Source organism: Xiphophorus couchianus, chromosome 19 (assembly GCF_001444195.1).
Source record: "Xiphophorus couchianus chromosome 19, X_couchianus-1.0, whole genome shotgun sequence".
In the NCBI taxonomy this organism is placed as follows: domain Eukaryota; kingdom Metazoa; phylum Chordata; class Actinopteri; order Cyprinodontiformes; family Poeciliidae; genus Xiphophorus; species Xiphophorus couchianus.
In genome coordinates, this window is record NC_040246.1 from 16015239 (window position 1) to 16025059 (window position 9821).

The following is a 9821-nucleotide window of genomic DNA, read 5'->3' on the forward strand; positions in this document are numbered from 1 at the left end:
GATACCCGGCAGTTTTATGGCTCTGCTGAGAGCTGAGGGGGTGGGAGGTGAAACTTAAGGGACAGAAGACTTGTCGTCTCAAGGGAAAGCCCCCCCACCACTGTCCCCGATCTATGCTGTCCTCCGTATCGAAGATAAGATCTGACATGGGTTTTTGGAAGTGGGTTTACACACTCATGAGACACAAGACATTATATATGTGTCCCCCCTACCCCCGTCCCTCCTGGGAGGCTTCTTATCTATGTGAAGAAGTCACTAAAGGAAATGCCAGCTTAACTGGAGGATCCCGCACAATGACGCTCATGTCGTGTCTTTGACAACAAGGGCTCTATCCCTTCAGTGCGTGTCTTGTAGCCATTAGGCAGGATGCCTTGTGGCATTGTGGATGGTGTGCTACAAGACGTGACCTTTGCACTCCCCCTGTGTTCAGGATCGGGTTACAGACCTCACAGACATGGCCTGGAAGCGACAGGAACAGGCTGAGCCGTGCAAGCCTGGAAAACATGCTTATGCATCCATGGACGTTTTTTACTCTGGGCAGGAAGCTTAAACTATTGTAGAACAGCTGCAAGACATCAAAACCTACAGCATGGGGAATAAGTGATTATGAAATATAGTATTCAGTTTAAACTGCAGAGTTTTACATGTAGTGGTTTGTGAGACTGAGGTCTACTGTATAAATCAGAGTGAAATAAAACAGTTTGTGAATGCAGAGCCACTGAGAGGAAAGTTTCATTGAGAATGTTTGTAGATCTTTGCAGTGAAATAATCTTTAACCTGAAACATGAAAAGACACAACGCTAGAATTAACTGTTTTTCTTCAGGTACTTTCTAGATGCTAAAGAAACAACAAAGAATCAGTCCACTTTGCAACATACAGACCATTACAAAAGTAAATCATTTTCACATTTTGTTATGTTGCTGTCAAAGACTTCTATAGATTTTATTTTATAAAATTCTTAGAAGGGGACATACATTTAATCCAGAAATTATTCACACCCTGGCAGATTTTTGATTAAAATGACCTTTTTCAACCAAGAAGTTTTTTTACTAAAAGAAAAGAGACATCCGAAACAAAACCTTGTCAAAAAGTACAACTTGACAAAAAGCAAATGTTTAATTCTTATTTACATGCGGTATTGAGAGTTATTAATTTGTGTTATTATATTTCTAACCTTTTTTTTTTTTGTTTTTACATTTTTACATTACATTCTACTGATATTTTGAGGATTTATCTTTGGTGATGAGCTCTAAGTCTTTACAGCAAGAAGACCTCCTTGTCATCACCCTAATTTTCAGCTTCCCCCTGATTCAAGTCGGTGCTCTGGGTGGGCCACTCCAAATTGTTAATATTGGTTAATATTAATATTGGTACCAGTCAGGAAAGACATGGTTAATTTAATCTAAAATCTTCTATGGGGGTGAATAACTTTGGCCTTGACAGTATCAAACATGAGGGGGAAAAAAATTCATCCTCAAATATTCAGGGAGATGTCATTGTGACGCTAAACCTATCCTTCTGCAGAAAACTTGAATCTGGGGCAGAGGTTCAACATTTTTAGGATACAGCCTCAAAAACAAAGCCAGAAGTGCAATTAAATATATTGGACCAAAGCATATTGTTGTGTTCAAATGTACCCGGTCAGAGGCCAACTCTGGCCTAAACATTTAAATTCACACATACTTTTCATCTAATCTGATTTGTATAACTCTGGATGTTCAAAACTGGTTGAGATGTATCCATTTCCTTCCACTTAAATTGGGCACTACCTTGTGTTTGTAACACAAATTTTAATTAAATCAGTGAGTTTGTGATTGTAGGGTGAAGAACTATATAAAAGTACATTCCAACACAAACAACACAGCTAATGCCTTATCCAAACAGATGGGCTTGGCATTAAAATATGGAGATAAAGAGAGCCAAGACTGAACCCTTTGAAAATTATAAAATAACCGGAAAATCTGAAATGATCAAAACACAAAAAGGTCGTTCAAAACAACTAAATGATTGAAGCAAGAATATTAGGCAATTAGATGAATGCTTTGATCTGCTTCTGAACATGTTTCTTTTGAGGAATAAAGTGAGATAAAAAAAAAAACCCCAGAAACATTGCACAATACACAAGGCAGTAAATTTACTGTTATAATAATAAAAAAACAGAAGAGGTGAGCAAAAACACAAGAGCTTCAGCAGTTCAAAAATTAGGAAAGAACAAAAAAAGGCTGCAATTTTTCAGTGTTATTTTTAAAGAAAATGCTTCCAGCTTCACAGATATTTCAGGAAATATTTCTGAATCTTTTCTTAACATAAATAGCCTCATAAATTCAGCAGCTGTGAAGTCAAGTAGGAGTAAAATTGTTTATCGGACTTGCAAACTGTTTTGAGGCCATTAAAGAAATGATTATACATCTGCTGTTATTAAAATAAAAATAAAACTGTCATTTGCAATGCTTCTCAGAGCTGTCTATTAAAATGCACCTAAAAGCAACATAAAAACCAGTAAATGTTGTATACAGTTTAGTTTTCTAGTTTGAGGTTAGATTTGAGAGGACAATTTTATGTCTAAAACAAACTTGGACAGAGTCATAAGGGTCATAATATGTGATGAAATCTAATAATTGTGCCAAAACAGATAAAATCCTCAATCTACTTTCAAATTTAGTTGTTAAAGTCTCAAACTACACAGAGAACGATTTTACTGCAAACCATTTGATACTACTGCAGTCCTTACTGATCGTGACACTCTGATCCTTCTGACCCATGTGACCTGCTTTACAGGGAGATTTTATCTTCATATAAATCGGAGTTTGAACAGACTTCAACTCTGGGAGAGATGGCAATCGCCACTACATCTGAAATTGCAGCTAATCTCAATTCCCAGAAAGCAGTTGGGAAATCCTGGAGTAATCTGAATCGTTCAGCAAGTAAATAACAGACGCCATGAGGTGCCAATGCGATAACTTGGCATACTTCGCTGACTATGGTCAGTCTGCTGTGACCTGGCCGAGAAGTTAGCAGCAAAAATGAAACCATGAGTCTCTTGGATTATGCGCAAGATAAAATGTTAGTAAATTAGGGGAATAATAGATAGTTCACAGTAATATTTACCAGGTGAAACTGTAGGGTAGTTTTGCTATATTTAAAAGGATTTTTCTGATGCAAAATTTGATAGGCTGTGATTCATCAAGTGACAAATTCACAGGATCATTTGATTGAACTTTGATTGGCCTCAATGTCAACACAAGGTGGGGACATTATGCAACCAGAAAAAAAGAGAAGAGTGACGAAAAGGTGGGTTAAAATCAATATTATCACAGAAATCTACATCACTTTCCATGTCTCCTAATAAAACGTGCCTTTTAACACCTGAATCTCTTTTTCCTGCTAAAAATTTCTTATAAAGATTAATAGATGCAGCTTAAGGTAAAAAATAAATAAATAAATAACAGTCATAACTGAGGATTAGCCACTCAGATAGCAAAGAGAATAGCAACAGTGGTAAAACAAAGTTTCCTTACTTAAATTTACAGAGCAGCGGCAGACAATGGCATTATATGTCACCAAGTCTGAATAACAGTAGTTGGAAGCTACCTGCATGCCCGCTGATTGTTTGGAGAACTGTCAGGAAAGTACATCTCTACACAACCATCACAAATGTAAACATGTGATGTAACTCATCTGGTTGGATGAAGGTGAGACAAAGATTTTCACACTGTCCAGGTGAGCTTGGGGTGAAATAACAGACAACTTTCCAGAGAAGCACACTATGGTGAATGATCTATGATGCAGAAAAAGTTTAGCTTCATTTAATATCAGACAGTGAATAAAACTTAGTGACAGTTGAACATTAACTGTATTCATGTGTCAGAGAAAATGAAAGTTGCTGAGCAATATTTGAAAATTTCTGCATCTGTGTGAACAAATCACAACAAGACATAAACATGCCCCCAAATCTTTGTGCAAATATGCTCCTTTTTGCTTTGAGATGTTGGTGCCTCAGGGAGAAGTGCTGGCTCTGAAATTAGCAGGTTAACCACACGGGGGCGCTCTAGTAGTGATAGTAAGGCATAGAGTGTAAAGCATTAGGTTGGTATTTACATTATGGAGGTGAAATAGGTAAACCAATTATTTGCTAAACTGCAGGATTAAGTGATGCTGTTAAAAACAAGACATTTTCAAAGTTCAAAAGTTGCTGTTTTTAAGCAGCATTAATGAATTACAACTGAAAACATTAAATTTTTAATCTATAGATCTGCAAAGTAAGTTGAGCAAAAGGCTTGCAGCTGCAATTGCTTGAAAAGTGTTTAAACTCAGGAGGGCTGAATTCTATTGTAGGTCATAATTTTCAGATTTTTATTTGTAAAGATGTCTAAATCACGCATCCGACTGTTTAATTTAAACAAAGCATCGCGAGGGCCATGCTGGGTGTTGACGCGATGTGATTTCTGCCCAGTGCTCTGAATGTAAAAGTGAAGAAATTCAATGAAGGGGAATTCTTAACAATTATGCACTACTTTACATTAGTCTATCACAAATCCCTTTAAAATATATAGAAACTTGTGACTTTTTGGTGACCAACATTGCAAAAATCTATGTATGATACTTTGCAAAGAACTGTAAACAATAAAGCAAACAAAGTCCTAGGAAAATTGGAATTAAAAAAATGAAATTGAAAGACCTTCAAGAGCAAGAGTGAATTTAAAAGATAAAGAGAAGTTGTGGCTCCTTGGGAGTAAAGGGGTGATTGTATTCGTGATTTTTTAAAGACCTCACTACTGAATCACAATCTTTATAATTAAGGTTTTACAAGCCTGGTGCTTGTTTGGAAAATATGTCAAACCAGGAACACCACTTAACAAATATAGAAACGATTTATATACAAGAGGACACAACCTGGAGGGAAAGCATTTTTCTCATTTGAGACACTCAAAGGCTGTGGTATAGTGCCAAACCCATAAAGCATTGATAAGTTATTTACTTGAATTTATATAAAACTATAACTTTGACAAGAGGACACTTCTTTTCTAAGGCAGAGGACAACATTTGAATTATGGATCATGCTACTGTTGCAGCTGACATGAAATGTCTGCAGTCTTTTGAGCCTCTAGATTATTAGAAGAAAACATCTGGAAATTATATCAGTTCAGAGCAGGTAAGAGTGAGGAAGTCTTGGAATAAAACACCTGTGAACATTAATCACTATGCAGCGTCCTCTCTGCATGCAGACCATGTTCTTCAGGCCTCTCACGGCCAACAACCAATTCATCATCCTGACTACAGACAGAACAATGCATGCAGATGAGGGAATTAAACATGTTCTTTCAGGTGACTGTTAATTTCCTCCAAAGATCGTTCAGCAAAATCCAAAATGTTTGCAACCTAACATGATATAATCCATGGTTGTTATTTGAAATAATTTGGTACAACAGTTATTGTAAAAATATGCTGCAGAGAGATGATTGTGTTCAAGTACAAGGTTAAAAGTTAAGTGTATTCTCCTCCTCAAACCATATGTTAAAGACATACTGTGTTGTGACAGTTTCCTGCCTGGAAATGTCTCCTGTGTCTGCTTCACTATGCCTGGCTGGATATGGAGCAATAACCTTCAGCGTGGTGGACAGAGGTTTGCTAATGAAAATTTCATGTGCAAACATGCCTGGGGTTGAACATCACCCACATGCAGCACTGAAGGAAAATTGCCTGCTGGAGACCATGTAATAGTAGTGACAGAAGTCACTAGTTTGTAGTCTGTAAACGTAGCACTTCAGTGGATTAGCTTTTCTATTTTTAAAAATGCAGTCTAATCATTGGATAATGTATTCATCTGTTGACAGCTTTCCTTTAGTTGTAGCATGAGACTTGTTCACTTTCTTCAGGCAAAATAAACTATCAAAAGAGAAGGGAGAGGATTCAGTGTTATGTAAGACATCATAAGCAAGGTACTGTGTTTTTATATAACAGTAACATAAAAGAAAGGTCATGTGAATCTTCATGGGTCATTGCATTATTTTAGGAACAACAACGGACCTGACACTTCAGTTTTGACATTTCATCTGCTTTTACTGCTTTTCTCCAGGTCACTTCAGTATGACCTTGCCAGTCTTTTAGGTCTAGCCAAAGTTATTCCCTCTACTCAAAGCTGACCTACTGGAATATTGAAGATATTAAGGTTTTTGTAATATAGACAGTAATTAATAATCTTCGATAACATTTTATTTGATTGCCTCACAATATACAGTCGAGACCGGATATTTACACACATTGCATACAAAATATAGTCTATTTCCTCTCTGTATGACATTAAATCAAACTGAATTTTTCAAGGTTTAGCTCAATTAGGAATATCAACATTCATTTGCTGAATGATTTTTAATGCCTTTTAAGTTAATACAGTCTACATACAGTACATTTCACTAGAAATTGGTAGAAGCTAGAGCTGCATTTTGAACCGTATTACTGATTCAAATGTTTTGGGTATCCTTCCAAAAGCTTGTCACAATAGTTGAAATATGCTCAATTCCTGACAGAACTGGTAAAACTGGATTTGTAGACTACTTTGCTCAAATGTTTTCATATTCTGCCACTTTAAAACTAATTTGTGTAAAGGAGCTAAGTTGTTTGTGTATAGTGGTGTTTTTTTTCTTGCCTGTAGACAGGGGAGGAGCCAGGGGGTGGAAAATGGTGGCTATGGTCACCCCTGCAAAGTAATTAATTGTTCTCATTGGGAGGTAACTCACTAGTAGAGCACGCCACAGGAACAAGCAGTTCCCCTCCAAAACAGCTGGTGGCAGCAGTGACACATTCTTAGCATAGATTTTTAAAGATGGGTTAATTTGCTTCAACAAAACATTTTTTGTCTTTAGTGAATTATTTGGAAAATACAGATGTTGTGCTCTGAAGCTGCTCTGAGGGAACAGCAGATTAAATAATCAGTGAGTATAACAATGTATTCTTGTTTACGATTACCAAATCCTAACTGTGTTTATTTCATATAGTTGCAAATGTAAGTGTGTCAATAAATCTTAATTCTAAAAAGTTAAGTACTTTTGCTTTTTTATTATTGTGGTTTGGATCTCCATATGAAAAAAGAACATCATTTAGTTGTTTTTGAAAGGTTGTTAGAGTAACAGCTTAATTGTGCAAAAAAAGAAAACTACTCAAACTAACTGCAGTCTGATGAGAAAATCCAATTTTATTGCCTTTATCCCACATCCGCTGCCCAAGAAGTGATCATTTGAGTTATATGTATGTTCTAATATGATTATTTAATCAAATTATGAGCTTGCAAATTTCTTTTAAAATACCTATATCATCACAAAGACCTGGCCATCTAATTCATTAAACATTTACTAAGCTTTCAGACATGACCTTTGCCTACTGAAGCACAAAGCAAACCACAACTTTTTACCTTCTAAACACTTGGCATCCCTGTGCCAAACAGCCTTCCTTCTCTCTAAACTGCACAGGTCAGGTTATCTTTAGTGCACATTGGATATTTATACAGTCTGTGGCTGGAGAGTCAGTCACTGTTCTCTCAGGTGACTTAATGAGCCACAGAGGGGGGCACTTGGATTGGGGTTCAGTCTGCAGATTTCCCAGAGGACGCATTTCCCCCTCGGCATGTCCTTCTATTCCATTTAGACAAAAGATAATGTGGTGGGTAATAAAGTATATAGCAAGTGAGGAGGAGGAGAGTCAGAGGGATGTTGCTGTAATACTACTGCTGTTACATAAATGTCCAAAAATATTCTCAGCATACATCCCTCAGCATCAAAAATTAGATCGGGTGTCTAAAAATAGAAACCAGATTCTATGCACACTTCATGCTGCAAGGAATTATCTCTGCTGAAGAGCAAGAGGAAAATACCTGGCTGCACCACAGATAGAACAAAGGTAAGAATGGGTTGAGAAATTCGGGGAATTGCGCAGATTAAGATTTTGATACAAATTGCACAAAAAAATAGGAAGAAGATGTAACATGTAGTATAATTATGTGTTACAAAGTAGACAAAAACTTAACTGATGGGATAATAAGAAAATATTATGGAAGACTCAGAGAGCGATCCATTTCCTTACACAATAAAGGTTATAGCATCAAGCATTAACACAACTGAACAATTTGTGTTGCTGAGCAATGCTTTGCACAAGTATTAACAGCCCCAAAATTTTTCACATCTTTTGTTAAACCCAAATAAATCCAATGTATTTTAATAAGATTTTTTGTGACAGACCGACACGAAGTAGAACATAATTGTGAAGTGGAAGGAAAACAAGGTTTTCCAAACATTTTACAACTAGAAATCTGAGTGTTTTGTGCATTTCTATAAACTGTCCTCTGGGTCAATACTTTGTGGAAGTACCTTTAATTTCAATTACAGCTGCAAGTTTTTGGCGTATTTCTATAACAGCTGTACACACCTGAAGAGTGACACTTCTGCCCATTCTTCTTAGATTGAACGTTGGATTTTATTTAGGGGTATTAATGTAAAGGGGGACACAGTATTTTTGAAATGTTTGGAAAGTGTGTTTTCACAATTATGAGCAAGAATCAGTTGATCTAAATCATACAGTAACCCCATTAAAATACATAAAATGTTACTTTGTAATGTGACAAAATGTGAACACTTCAGCATATTTTAAATGTAAAAAAGCCAAAACATGTTTTTTAACACCTCATCCATGAAAGTGTGAGAACGTGGGCCTGTATTGAGAGCATTTTACTCTCTGAGCTAAACTCTTTATCTTGTCTTGGAAGCTCAAAGAAAATTTTGAGCTCAAATCAAACTTTCAGGACTTCCATTGTATGAACTGCCCAAGACTGTGACAAAGTTAGACAAATGAACAAAACTTAGTTTTTTTATTGGACTGTAGCTGCGTGCACACACTTGTAAAAAGAGTGTCCAATTATAAACTCACAAAAGGCATGGGGAAAAGTTTCTGGGCATTGGCACTTCATTGTCGCAGCCACAAAGCTGTGGCTGAACTGAATGTTTGAGATAAGTGCTTTGGAGCACAAAAACAAACTGAAACAAAAGAACGCGAGGTGGAGATTGGTTTTGTAAGTAAGACAGGCGGAGGAAGAGTCTCCGACGTCCAAGGGCATCGTAAACCCCAGCATGCTTCTGCACAACAAAGCCAAGAGGGGCACAAATTCTCCACGCGCCACGAATCGATTTCACACAGCGAGGGGAGGACTTGGAAAGAGGCGTATCAGAGAAACACTGAAATTCTGCATCTTGTGTTATTGGATTTGGAGCAATGCAAGCTGGGGGATCCAGTCAGGAAGAGCTTTTCCCGAGCCTGGCACAAAAACCTGTGGCCGGCTGAGGAAAAGAGATTGCTCTGGCGGTTACCTTAGAATAAAATTCATAATAGGCGCTTAAAAATGGTGAGAAATAACTTTCCATGGCACACAGAAAAGTGAACAAACTTCATAATCTCTAACTTTGAAGAAAGCATGGAGGACCTCCTTCTGAGTGAAAACAAACTTAAACTTTTATATAAGAACGTCATCTATAAATAATTTGTGTATTTTTTATTTATCAAGCTCTGTGATTGTCATGAATTATGCAAAATTGATCCAATTTAATTTAATTAACTGGATTTAAGTAAAATGTGATTGGATTTTGTTTAATTTGTGTCTATTTTAATTTACAATCTTTCCAAAGGTCTTTCTTCATCTATCTTCTTGTTATAAATCTCAGCCAAAAGATTTTAAATCAATATAAAATGGACAAGTGGAAGAGAAAAAGAATAATTAAACTGATCACTCATTAAGAGGCTGTTCTTAATAGAATACATGCATGTGTTAATATGTGCA